The sequence below is a fragment of the Manis javanica genome, chromosome 17, assembly GCF_040802235.1.
Source record: "Manis javanica isolate MJ-LG chromosome 17, MJ_LKY, whole genome shotgun sequence".
Classification (NCBI taxonomy): domain Eukaryota; kingdom Metazoa; phylum Chordata; class Mammalia; order Pholidota; family Manidae; genus Manis; species Manis javanica.
This window is the reverse complement of record NC_133172.1, coordinates 43,850,962-43,865,417: the sequence shown is the minus strand read 5'-3', so window position 1 is coordinate 43,865,417 and position 14,456 is coordinate 43,850,962. Positions and strand designations below refer to the sequence as shown.

The 14,456-nt window shown below is 37.2% G+C and overlaps 1 long non-coding RNA gene across 1 annotated transcript; it reads right to left on the bottom strand.

The window, feature by feature from the left end:
* Positions 1–1,480: 1,480 nt before the first annotated feature.
* Positions 1,481–12,741, bottom strand: LOC118973708 (uncharacterized). The gene is made up of 3 exons (XR_005063197.2): positions 12,626–12,741; positions 5,992–6,077; positions 1,481–1,817 (listed from the first exon to the last, which is right to left on the bottom strand). It is a non-coding gene; the product is annotated as an uncharacterized lncRNA (long non-coding RNA).
* Positions 12,742–14,456: the final 1,715 nt, after the last annotated feature.

Below are 14,456 nucleotides of genomic sequence, written 5' to 3'. Positions count from 1 at the left end.
CTCTATGCAGATACCCCAGAGTCTCAGGTAATTACAATACTGGGCTGCAAATACAAGATGCTATGATATATGTCGTGTCTGAATGTGGTTCCTTGGAGATGGTGCCTTTTGATCCAGAGACCTGTGAATTAAAAAGGGCAGCCTACCTGCCTTATACACACCCAGAATACAATAGTAACAGGAGACCAGATAACCACAATGCACATGCCCATTATAAAAGTGAGAGGGAGGAATGGGAGCCACACAGTGTCACTAACCCATACCAGTTGTGAAAACACACTCGTCGAGTACTGCCCATCATCAAGCCCTGCAGCACAAATAACACACACCAAGAGTGGGGAATTTTCCCCTCGCCTCTTCCCCCAAGGACTCTATCTCCAGTGCATTGTTCACCGTGGCTGACTCTAGTCTTTTGGTCCTTTGCTCTATCTTCTGAGATATATTTCCTTTTTTATTACCCTCTTTTGATCCTTCTGAAGAAGTGTTCTTTAGTGATAATTGAACAGCTTTCTTTTTTCCCACAAATTTTGAATTCCACAGGACTCTTGTATGTTTGAATCATCTTAGCCCCTTTTAATCTAAACCATGGTCTTTTTTTTTTCCCCAATATAACTCTCATAAAATTTTGTGAACCTTCTATTAACCTCATTCAACTCAATTTGCCAGAACCACAATCTGACATTTTTGAAACTTGCCACAGATGTTTAAGCATATGAGATTGCTGTGATTGCTGTGAAACCAGGTACTCAAGACTCCCAGATGACCTTTTTTCCTAGTTAAGGGGGTCTAGGAAATTTTCATTACAGGAAAATAAATATTATGTGTCATCTTTTATAGTAACAAAACAATTCACAAAGTATTTACCAAATTAATTTGTTCATTGGTCAAAGTTTCTTACAGATAGATGCTTAATTTTACTTTTACCCCAAACCTGCATTTTTCTTTGACAGTCTTTTGCTGGCTGGGAAAAGTGTGAACAAGCTTATATTTTATATCTAACCCAGTAAATCCTAGTACCTCTATATTTCTTTCAAATGCTACTTGGAAACTGGCCAGTTCTTATGTTAGCTCATTCCTTTCTTTGCACACCTTATCATATACAACTGATAACACTGCTGACATTTTCAGCATTCTGCCTGGGGAACTGCCTATCCAGGTCCATAGAATTATTTTTCCATTTTCTCATTAACAGCTCGCTACAGTTTTTAAAGTGGTTTTGTTATTACATAAAAGTGGTCACAATATTTATTAGCCTGTAATTAAAAAAAATCTCACTCTTAACCTTTTCCAATTGTTTGTTCACTTTTTTTTAGAGGTTCCACTGATTACCTAACTAAGCTGACATCACACATGGCGGGTTTTTATAATAGCATCAACTCATTTCTGTCATCAGTTTCTTCATTAGTTAGCTATTAAAGCATAATAAACTGCACCAAAACTCAGTGGCTTAAACAATAGTCATTTATTAAAATTTCTCCGAGGCACAAGGGTCAGCAGAGTGGTTCATTTCTCAGCAAGGCACACTCATGTTTATGGTCATCTGTGGGTTGTTAATGTGATCTGCATTTTCTCACCTGTTTGGGAGCATGTCTGATCTAAAATAGCCCTCGCTTCTCCATGAGGGACCTTCTCCATGTCATCTCCGATCTTCCATTAGAACAGCCTTTGGATTGATATCGCGGCAGTGGCAGCATTCCAGGAGAGAGAGTAAATTACTCAAGTCCTCAGGCATCTCACTGTATCCTCTGCGTTCTGTTAGCCAGAAAAGGCTGGTCCATATTTAATTGACGGCCAAAGACTGTCAATCGTAGCAGGAGCTGCAAAATTACAAGGAAACAAGGAGGCCGTAAATCAGGAATATCAGTGCAGATTGTCCCCTGCAAGAGTTAAAATAAATAAATGAATGAGGTTAGTATAATGATCCTTATCTTGTATCTTCAGGACCAGTACCTTCTGCATTATTGGGACTTAGTATAGTTCAGCACTAAACAACTTGGGCACTAGTGTTTGGATCTGGGATAGATTCCAACCTCCAGCAAGGCTGCTGGGATAAATTCCTTAATTTCTCTGTTTTTCGGTTTCCTCATCTGTAAAATGAGAATGCTATTGTCTTAACTTACTGAATTTGTGTTAGAATTAAATTAGTTAAATCATATAAAGTGTTTAAACCTTGGGGCTAATATCTAGTGAGCTACTATATTAAGGCATTACACTTTTTGTTTGTAAACATTTTGTAAATCTTACTTTAAATTATAGATGCCTATATTATCAATTTTTTTCTGATTTTTACTGACACAAGTATTATCTTTCAAATTGAAGGCAAAAGGGTAAAAGTGATTTCATGAGTTAAATTAAAAATGATAGTTATGAGTTTACACTCTTGTGAAATAGAAACATTTCCTGTTATTGAAACAATGACAGTAGAGGCTCTAAACATTTCAAAGTGATAGAAAAATTTCACAGAAGTACAGAATAAGATGTTATAGTTTTAAGAGATCATTGTGATATACTTTGGTTCCATGTGGACATTTTCCAGAGAGAAATATGTATGAACAAAGTAAAATTATATATCAATATACAGATAGATCAGTATGTAAAGTCAAGAACTGTCATTACAGTGGCTACCTCAATTCCTGGCACTTAATAAATACGTGTTCCTTTGGCTATCATCATTTTCATTTCCATCCTAATGCATTTTTCATCCAATAGGATAGGTAACAAAAAATAAAGAGAGAAAAGGACTTGGTCTTAAAATTTTTAGAATACATAAATCAGAGAGGTTGATAGCATTGGACCAATAAAAGATTTTAAAATATTAAGGTATATAAGGTCACTGTTGTGTCTCTCATGGGCTAATGTCATGGACTACAATTGTCATGAGCATATAAATCACCTAGAATGATGAATGGATAACCTAATCTTGTGGAATTGTTCATGCAAACAGGAGACATTGAAGAGCGAACTTACTTTTGCTCTATTGCCTATTTCTTTTGAAGATGTTCAGGGTCAGAGAGGATCATGTGACAGTTTTCTTTATCAGGAACTCTGGCTAGGTTCCCAAAATTGAGAGAATTTGAGACAAAATGTGAAAGCTGCAAACTCAAGCTGCGACTTTGTTTAGTGAGTCGGTTTGTGAGCTGAAAGATACTGAGCCAGTAGGTCAGTCCTGGTTCTTCCACTGCGTTCTTTGGCAAATTATTAAGACTCTCTGAACATCCAGAAGCTCCCTGGGCAAATGAGAACAATAAGAGAACTTTCCTCACAGCGTGCATGTGCATCCGCACCCACGCCCAGGCGGGTGCATGCCTGTCATTCTTCGCCTGGTGTGCGGCGCTCCTTCGGTTCTGCTGTAAACCTCGTAACTTCAGCTCCATGGAAGTGGGATTTCAGCCCTTGGTGCTCGGCACCCTCACTCCAAGCCACTTTGGTGCTGTGGCTGGCTTCTGCAGATTCAACTCACCCCTAATCCCTCGTTATGATGACCTAAAACGGTGGACTTTTCTAGTTGACCCTGATACACAGATCCTCACACAGCATTTGTGGTCCATTTTCCAGCCAGACATAGTACAGATAAGAATCTAGCTTCCAATTTGTCAAGACAGTTTGTCTAAACCTCAGTTTCCTCACTGTTAAGATGGAAAACATTTTATCCAGTGGAAGGAGGGAATACACGGTATCTGTCTTCTTGGGTGATGATGCTATGGACTGAATCCTGTGCCCCTAGACTTCACATGTTGAAGTTCTAACCTCCAATGTGACTGTACTTGAAAACAGGGCCTCTGACGAGGTAATTAAGGTTGAATGGACTTGTAAGGATAGGGCACTAATCCGATAAGACAGTGTCCTAATAGGAAGAGGGGACACCAGAGATACATGTGCATAGAGAAAAGACCATTCCAGGACACAGCAAAAAAGGTAGCCGTCTGTGAGCCAAGAAGAGAGGCTTCAGGAGACAGCAGATGGGCTGATGCTGCAGTCTTGGAGGCCTCAAAACTGTGAGAAAGGAAATTTCTGCTGTTTAAATCATCCAGTTTGTGGCATTTTATTACAGTAGCCCAGGCAGGCTAATACAGACCAGTATAAGGATCAAAGAGGTAATGCATATATAGCACGGTGCCTGAAACAGTGCAATCTGTCCGTGCCATGCACAGGAATTTTACACTTAAAAATGCTGAGAAACAACCAACTGGAAACTGATGTTCCACATAGAGATTTTGTAGGAAAAGCAGACACATTATGACAAAAAGTTGCAAAGATCCAAAAATCATATTCAAAGAGGTAGTGTAAATAGGTCAGAGATAAGTATTTGGGATGAAACTTTAGAATCTCAAGAATCTTGCGTATTGAAGTATGAAAATGAGATGTGGCAAAGTATTGTCACAGCCTTGCCTGCTTATATATATAAGTATTTGGAGGCACGTTTTTCATCTTTTAAAGGTAAGATAAGTATTTCATTACCATTGCTTCTTTGAATTATTTTCTCACTCATATTTCCTTCAAGATAGTTATGAAGAGTATGAGTATTTATAATGTTGGAGGCTTCCCCAAATCTCCACAGAGAAAAGCTATACTGTCACCTTGTCGTATCTGTGAACTCAGCCCATTGTGGAAGTCTGGGCAATGTCCAGATCCAAGAAGATCGTATCTCATAGTGGTAGAGACTGAGAGCAGAACAAGAATCCAGCTCCAGCTGGTAAGAACAGAATCACCATAGGCCAGCCCTCCATCAGTACTGGTTGTAAACACAACACATTAGCAGACCAGCATAGCAGACTGAAATATAACGTGGAAATGGAGCTGGTATCCCTGACCTCCCTGGGAAGGCAAATGGAGTTGGCATCCCAATACATGTGATGAAGCCAACCTTGCATTTAGCACCGAAGAAGGGGGTGCTTGGAAGGTGGTGTTTAAGCTATTTCCTCTGCCCTATTTCACAGGTTCTGTTACCATCCCTTCTGTCATTCCTTATCACCACCACCTATTCCTCCCAGGCTCTGGAGAGATACGACAACGTAGTGCCTGCACTTCTGAAAGGGATGTTCATCTCTTAGCTCTTTACCAAAAAATTGCATTTAACCTGAGTAATTTAAACTGCCTGATCTTTGACTTCCCAGTAAGATTACTCTGAGAATTAAATGAAGAAATATTTAGTTTTATGGTTTCTAAAATTTATTAGTTTTAAAGTAAGTTTCTTCATTCAGATTGCTCTAGATTTTACTTAACAAATCTACCAAGGTTCAGATGAATGACCAAGAATCTTTACTTTATAAAAGTTGTTGAGACGTGTCAGTAACCACTGTGTGGACACAGTCTCCCCTCTACACCTCTTCTTTCAGAAGATGCTTATATCTTTTCCTCAACCTGCATCTCCAGTTGCTTTCTATAAGGGGTCTTCTATCCCACACCATAAACCATCACAATGTACATTTTAATGTGGCACAGTTGTGCTCTCCGAAATTAATGTCTGACACAAGCAATAACCGAGCTGTCAATTCCTGTTAACAACCTATGCCTTGGCACTTTTTGTCAATCCATTAATAATGTGTGTAATTGATAGCAGCAGAGAGAAGCTACTATTATTAATTCACTGCTGATTACTGATGATTATTAAGAATGATAGTAGTGGGTTTTATTTATCCTTGTCAATCATAATTTTTATATTTCAAAATTAGTTGTATTAGATAATGTAAAGTTGTAGAAATTGATTCATATTTAAATTAAACAAACCCTTATTCAGTATTTGCTCTATGCTGGGTATTAGGCTGTGTACTTTGCATGCATTCTCTTCTCTAATCTTTACAGTGACATTATGAGACATGGTTCACTCTCCTTCATTTCAGTGATTTCCATGAGTCAAAGTACAAGAAAAAAATTATGATTCAATAAGCAACCCTGAAGGCCTTAGAACAAAATAGAACTCAATTGTAATTTATTGCCCAGGGTCATATAGATGTACTATAAACAAGGTATTGCTAGCCCAACATTACTTACCCTCCATCCTCTGCAGCTTTTTCCTTGCTGGCAAATAGAAGTTCATACCAAGTGAAGAATGAAAGATACTCAATTTTCAGATTCTCCTGAAATTAGGGATAGTCACATTAAGGAAGTCTAGAGCTTTTAGACATTCTCTAGGGAAAAGTTGCAAATAGAGTATAACTCAAGTTTTTTCCAAACTTAACAGACCAAGAAATACCATCGCCATTACACATGATGAATTACATATATCAGTGATTCTACACTTTACTCTTTGGGAAATAGTGATCTCAGTCCATGAGATAACAAGGGGTAAAATCACATTGACATGCAAAATTCAAACATCTTGTTACAAATAAGTAAAACATCCAAAATGGCCACTGTGACAGTTTTTACAAATCATGAGTTTCAGAATGTTTCTGTAAGGATAAAATTCTGTTGTTTAGGGAATCCTCAGAGCACAGAATCGCATTCTAGATGAAATTTTCATCTATTTCAGGGAGTGGTAGAGAAAAGTGGGTAAGAAAATGGGGCTCTACAGGAGAGAGGCTCCAATTCAAATCCTGGCTGTAAACACTTACTGAATAGCTTTAGAAAAGTTACAAGACCTTTCTGAACCTCATTTTTTTTCCTTTCTCTAGTTTTTATTTTTTATTTTTAATCTGAAAATTAAGATTTTAGTACTTCTGATTTATTGAATTGCTGAGAAGACCAAATAAAGATAAAATGATCCTTTGTGTGCATACCAAGCTTCCAACAAGAGTTAGCTGTACTTACACTCCATCCAACATCATCAATAATCCCAAATGATAATAGAACCATGGAGACCATACAGAAGAGTCAGGGCGCAGTGAAACAGGGAATGTAGAGCCATGTTATTCCGTGAGCAAGGTATTGCCATGAGAAAAAAAAATGTGCCACGTTTTATAAAGATGAACCTGGGAAGTTTAGTTGGGGAAAATAAAGCAGACAAGGAGAGAAGTAAGGATTTCTTGGTGGAAATGAGTCAGAGAAGGCAGAAACAAGAGCTTGGATTACATTTTTAGTGGTCTATAAAATGGAAATGAAGCATTGAAATTGGCATATCATAGTTCTGTTTTTTTCTTTGATAAGAAAAAAAAATCCTTCAGATTCCAACATGCAAAGATAGGCAGATTCATTCAGACAAAAAATATTTTATTCTTTTATAAAAAGCGATCCCACTGGTAAGCTTATAAAAGCAGATATGCATTATAGTGACTGTTGTGAAACCACCAGGCTGTCATGGCCTCTTAACAGTTCCATTTATATGCTAATGAAACCAGAGGCCAGATGCCACTAATTACAGCCCAGTCACTCTGTCCAACACCCCACAACCAACTGATAGTGAATGGACCTCGTCATGCCATTATGCAAATGATACTTAGGGAGAACAGGAATAAATTCTAAATAGTGGCAACCAGAGCCATATATTGGCAGGAGGTAAATTAATAAATATATTCAAGAAATGGAAATTAAAAATTATTCAACACTATACTAATCACGGCTGAATAAATATGGAACAGCACAACTTCCCCCCACCCCCCCCCAGTATCCTGTGTAACAGAATGAAAACTTCCAGTAACTTGCTGAGGTATAGTAAACTGTATTTCCAGAAATCATGAATCAGGTTGCTGAAGTGAGGGTTAAATTTTATTAATACACTCAAGTTGTTTCTTCTTAATGAAAAAAAACAGAACAAAACAAAATGCCTGAAAGATGTTTACCTTCTTATGAGTTATAAAGGTGTTATATCTAGACTGCATGCCTTGTATCAAAATAACTAGTTAATGAGGAGAAAAAAATGTCAATATTTGTAGTTTTTCATACAGAACTTGCTAAAAGCTATTGCACTCATGATATGTGTGCGTGTGTATATATATATACACGCACACATATACATAACTATGTATTTTTTTACCAAAATAAATGTAGGAGACAGTCTATAGAATTGAAAGAAAGTAGGCTTGGGGATCACACATCTATGTTTAGACTACAGATATATTATTTGTTATTTGGGAAAGTCACTTCAATTCTCCAAGCTGTCATTCCCTCCTTACTTAAATAAAAACAGCACTGTCTCCTCATACTGTCTCTGTACTAATCAAATGAGACAATGTGTTTACAGCACTGAACTGTGTGCTTGCAACATAATAGGTGTTCAAGAAATAGTAGCTACTCTTTCTATTACATATTCACAACTTTCCTAGACTCTCCTCCTGGGCAAGCTGTGTAACACTTGACATATTTGAACCTCTGTTTCTTTATTCTCAAATAAAACTTTGAATGCAATGGTGACTATGAGCCCATTTTGCTCTGACTTTTAGAATTCTATGAAGTAAGCAGGAAGTCAAGAAGTACTTGAAATCAAGACCATTCAAAATTCTGTTTTCTGTACCAGTTGGAAAGCAGCTTACCTGGACATACATTGATCACAGCAGCCAGGTGTAAGGCTAGGAAACCAGCCTCCCCAAAATTTGCCTTAGAGGGATATGTGAGCAGAGACCAGTTCTCCCTAAGGAAAAGTCTATATCAGGGCATCATTTTGCATGAACATCACAATGAGAGTTTAAAATAGATTTTCCACATCTCTATTAGCAGTCTGTTCCTCTCATGGAACATTTCACAAACTCCCAATTGATTGGACTCCTCATTTTGTGACCATGTATTTTATATGTTTCCAGCAGTTTCTGGTTGTTTGCATTCTAATCCATAATTAAGGTTAATTTGTTACATGTTTAACCAGATTTGATGAATCTATTATGTCTTATGGCATTTAACTTTTACATTAATATACAAAAAAGGCTTTTATCAGACCAGGTATCATAATTACATTCTCTGAGAACTTTCTCCTTGGCTTCTCAACCTACCTCAGCTCTAAAAGAGGCCATGAGAATTCTTACACACAGAGATTCCTTTAAAATAAGTGGAACTATTAATAGAGGTTGAATGGAATTCCCCAGTCTCTCACAGACTTAGAGGATGGCATTTAGCCTTTGTATTGGGTGAGGTGGTTCATGCATTAAACCTCAGTCACATGCCTTGCCTTATATCACTTGTCCCAATCAACCTTCACAAGAAATGTGGCACATAGTAGGCATTCAACAAGCACAGACTCATTAAACAACTCAATGAAGCATGCAGGTGATTTGTTCTTAGATTGCAGAATTAAGGCTCAGTACTTGTGAATAATTCTCCAAGATATATGGTCCCTAAATAAGAGGGTCAGGACCCAAATGTAGATCCTTTGGATTCCAATCCCTCAGTCCATAGCAAGGATTTTATACCAGCTCTGTCACCCCTGAGTTGCTTCTGTTCTTTCTCTTCTTCACTTGAAAACATTGCTTGGCATGCAGTGGTGGATGGCTAAGTCTGAGTGACTTTCAAGCTGCTCTAATCCATGGGGAACTTGCTTAGGGAATAACTGACTCAGGGGAAGATAAAATGAAAAATTCTTGCATAATAGCTGCTAAGATGGACAGTAAATGGTATTTCACAGAAAGTATCTATTTGAGTCTGTTAAAGAAGACTTTTTAAGTATAGGTCCCTACTGTGGAAGTTAGTGTTTCCACAATACTAAATATAAGGGGGCTAAGTATAAGGGCCCCAGTTTACTGAACTTGCACAAAATGATACATAGAGATGAAGAAGAAAAGGGCTAGCAAAACATGCCACAGTCTTAGGATGAAGGCAAGCAGAAAATTGGAAGGGCACACAGAGATGAGACATTCTCTTAGAGGTGATTAGCAGCGTTTTTCAGAATAGAGTAAGATAGAGTATCCTTAGATAAATGATAAAAAATAGGCCCTCAAAGTGAACAATGGAGAAGTATTTAAATGAATACAGATTTTGGAATTACATGGACTATGGTATGAATACTAACTCCACTGCTCGGGAAGGTATAAATTTGATCAAATTACTTAATCTCTCTGCATCTGTATCTTTGCAAGGAAATGGAAAGGATAATATCTAACACAGTATTGTTGTGAGGGTTAAGTGAGATGTTTCAAGTAAAACTTTTTTGCCATGTTCCTAAAACATGTACAATACACAATAAAATATGTATGTAAATATGTGCAATAAAATGTGTAGAGCAACTATTGGCTGTTATTCATAATCTAGTAACAGCCTGAGCAAACACAAGGGATTTTATGTAAATTATTTCTTTGGAAAAATATTTGATCAGCACAGAAGATGATTAAGGGTAAGAAGGAAGAGAATAAACCAAAGATGACCTTAACATAGTTTTTTTGTTGTTATATGTATTTTTTTCTTATTTGTCATGATTCTGAGTAAATCTGGTGGGTGAGATAATGATTGAGCATAGTGTCAGTAGAGTTTTGGATGGAAGTAGGAGTAAATAAAAATCTTAGAATTGTCAGAGAAGGCTTCCCAGAGGAACCCAAAACAAGAGTGCATATATTGACAAAAACTGTTCCCTGTAAACAGGAAGACCTCGTGTGTATCTCAGGTCCACCCCAGGAACTGTGCAATCCACTACAAACTAGGGAGATTTGATGATTCTGTTTCATGATCTGTAATATAAAGGTAATACTGTATCTTAAGATGGCTGAGTATTAAATAAGATAAATAACCAAATCTTTAGCATAGACATTGGTACATAGGAAACGTCAGACAGGTATTAGCTAATTTGATTATTAGGCAAATTAAGATAGAATTTCACCAAATTGTAGCAGTCTGTGGCCTTGCTTTTTTCGATTCTGGCATTGTAAATGGCCTGTGGGTCCCACTGAGATTTTCCAAATGTTTTTTAGAATCTGCTCATATTTGATAGGTGCTAAGAGTGAACCTCCCTTGAAATTTTCTCATAGCCTATGTGCCAAGTTAACAATTCCACCATACATTGGAATTTAGTCCTTTGTGACAATGGAATAATCCTAAGAGACAGCTGATTACAGAAGCAAAAATAAACACAAATTTAATGAATCGGTAAGTTCTGTGCTTCTGAGACTACACCTGAGGGAGAGAGAGGGGTACTTCAGTTCCAGCAGCCTTATCAAGGGTAATGTCGTCCACTTAATGGAAATGTAATTGCTCCTCATTCCTCTTTTCTCATTAAGTCAGTCCCACAACTTGGAAGTCTCATAGCAGTGATTCACAGATTTATAAGAAAAAATGTCTTGCTGGGCTGAGAGGCCACTAAAGCCTAGACTCATTCCTTACTCCTGAGTGCTGTATATAACCCTCACATTAGAAAATCATGTGCAAGCCATTGGTTGTGAAGGCACAGAAATAGGAGAAACAAAATCTCACCCTATACCTTCACCCTCCACAGACGGAGTTCACAGAGTAGCTAGCAAGCTAGAAGCACTAGTAGCTACCTTCTCTTCTTTTACCAGCTCTTTGTTACACACATTAGCTAATTTAATCTTCACTACTAATAGTGCACTAATTATTTTCTCCATTTTACAGAGAAGGGGATTGAAACTCAGAGAGGTTACCTGACTTGTTCAAGGCAACATAGGCAGCAAATAGCTATGCCTACAAGCCTACATTGTCAGGCTTTACCTTCTTGAATAAGATTACCAGGAGTAAAGATACCTGTGTTATAGAACAGAGGTTGATACACAGTCTCAGTAATGGACTGGGTTGTAAATGTTTTGGGCTTTTCATGCCATATGGCATACGTTGCAGCTACTCAACTCTGCTGTCGTAGGGCAGAGGCAGCTACAGACAGCACAGAAATAAGCAGGCTCAGCCATGTTCTGACAAAACTTCATTTACAAAAACAAGCAGTGTGCAGATTTGGCCATAGACTGTAGTTTGCTAAAGGCTCTTTTAGGTAAGATATTTGTCAGGCAACTGGAGTTCTGATTATGGATTTATCACTAACCTATCACTTGACTTTGGGTAGGTCTATTTTTTTGGAAACTTTTCTTATTATTACTATGATAAATTAAATCATTTAGTGTTTCCCAAGACATGGACCATGTACCAGTGACACGGATCTGTAGATTTTATGGCAGCAAAGATTGGTCTGTTTGCTCACTACCGAATCTCCTAGAGCCTAGAACAGTGGCTCGCACATGAAAAGTGCTCAGTCATTAGCCAATTTAATGAATAAATTAAATGAAATTTTTTAAATGTCAGAATGTAAGGTCTGATACAAAGTAGCATTCTGACAAAGGTTCTAGTCTTTACGTGGCTTCTAGTATCTTCATCCCTATTGTCTAAACGAATACATTTTGGGAGTTAAAGAGTCACTATTAATTACCCCAGGACAACAGGCATTCACAGAGATTGCTCAGACAAAGTCAGTTTGTCTAGTTGTCTTCCAGTTTAATTTATAAATTGCCTCCAGATGCCGTTCTAAATACCACTGAAGCTTTCCAGTCTCTACGCACTCTGACATTATTTTCAGAAGGAGCTTAAGAAAGGAGAAAACTGAAAAACTTCAGCATTGACCCATGAGAACGTGAGTTACTTGAAAAATGCATTTTAAAATCAGAAGTAACTAGAGTACATTCAATTCAAAAACTAAAATATCGTTTTCCCAACAACACAACAACATGGAGGGCACACACACACACAAAAAAAACAAAATTGTTAATTGCAGAAGGTAAAGAAGATGCACTGACCCTGCTTATCTGAGTATTAATGTGCAAATTTCTACCTGTTTACAGTTGCTCCTGGCTCCAGTGTCCTGTCATCTCTGTGTGACAGGTCCCGATGGCCAGTGAATCGCAATGTAAATGAGCACCAGATTCCTCGCTGACATCTGAACAGGAGCTCGGTCAGAGGCATTTATGTTCTGTGTGTACTTAATGTATTGTCCTTAATGAATAAGCCTGGGTGTACATTTCCATTACAAAAGAAGCAGACCTACCTTCCTTTCAATATTTTAAGGCCAATACCTGCAAAGATGAACAGAGGATGTTTAAAAACACAGGGTCTGAAAGCTTCTGAAAGCCACATAGTGAAATATTAAACACAAACTTGAGAGAACTCTATTTCAAAAGAAAGATCATGTCTGAAGCATTTTGAAATACAATTTTAAATGTGAAAACGAAGAGAAACAAAACTCTTGGCAGAAGATTTTGCTCCAAATCCAAGCCACAGACCCTTAGCAAAGGTTCCCACAGTAATCAGTGAGCCCCCCACAAGAGTACTAAGGACCGGGGCAGTGGAGGAATGTAGAGCATTTGCTCTGACTCACAGATTTTTATGAGAGTCATTAAGTGAAGACAGGCCAGAACTATGTGGAGCAGGACAAAACACAATTCTGTGATACAAAAGTCTGTGTAAACCCATGAAAGAGAGCCCTTGAAATCAAATCAAATGAAACCAAATGGGGTGTTTTAGGGGAAAAGATCTTGTGTTTATTTATAATGATCCAAACACCACTGAGTTATTATATCTATAAGGAAAAGACCGATTTTGAGGAAAATAATTAAAGGAAACATTTAGGTAATTTTATATTCAAATATTTTAGGCATCTGGGACCAAAGTTCTCACCTTCTGCATATACAAGACAGTAACTCCATTTTAAACCATTATCTACCCCTGGAGTGTAATTATGGCTAAAAAAATTCAGAAAATTGATTGATACATTTGAAGTTTATAGATTTAAAATTTGTTATAAGGAAATAGAAGTTCTTCTTTGAAGTAATTTCCCTCCCCCTTCATTCAATAGTAATCAGTCTCTGTCACCACCTCTATTAATTTTGTCACCTTTTTATAATAACTCCTCACCAATACTAACTGATGTATCTTGCTGGCATTTTTGTTGTCTGAACCTGATTAATACAAACTTACAGCTGGTTTTAATGTTCAGAAATGAACCCAGTTTATAAATAAACCAGAAAACACAAGGAGATGACAGTTCCATATTAGGAGGAACTTTTCAACCTTTAGCACTTACATACTTCAAAGAGTAACTTCAACATAAACACCAAACCGTTCATTCAAGTTCACTAAGGGCCTAATAATGTCAAAGCATTGTGCTACATCTTGTGGAAATATGATGATGATGAACCATCCCTCTCATTTGTGATGTTACAGTCTGGGAGGGGAGATACCTATTAATCAACTCAGGAACTTTGCAGATAATAGAGCATATTTCTTCTTAGGATGCAAAGTTTAGCTTGTGCTTTCTTAATGCACTTAATAAACTTCACTAGGAAATAAAGTATCTTATAACAACATTTCTAATTCTAGAAATCAATGTATATCAATTATGAAAAAATGGAAAAATACATGGTTTCTTTATATTGTACATGCAAGGTGGGTTTTCAAGGCATGTTAATACTGCATTTCCTAGTGACCATTTGACTGAGTATATTGAAGATATTTTATCTGATATTTCTTGAGAAAATAGAATTAGTTGCCCCAATGGGCAAATACTTATAAATTCATTTTTTAGCTTGTTTCTTACACCAAATCTACTTTCCAAATATAGAAACTGTCACATTTAAGTGGCCAAGTTTTCAAACAGAGAATAAAAA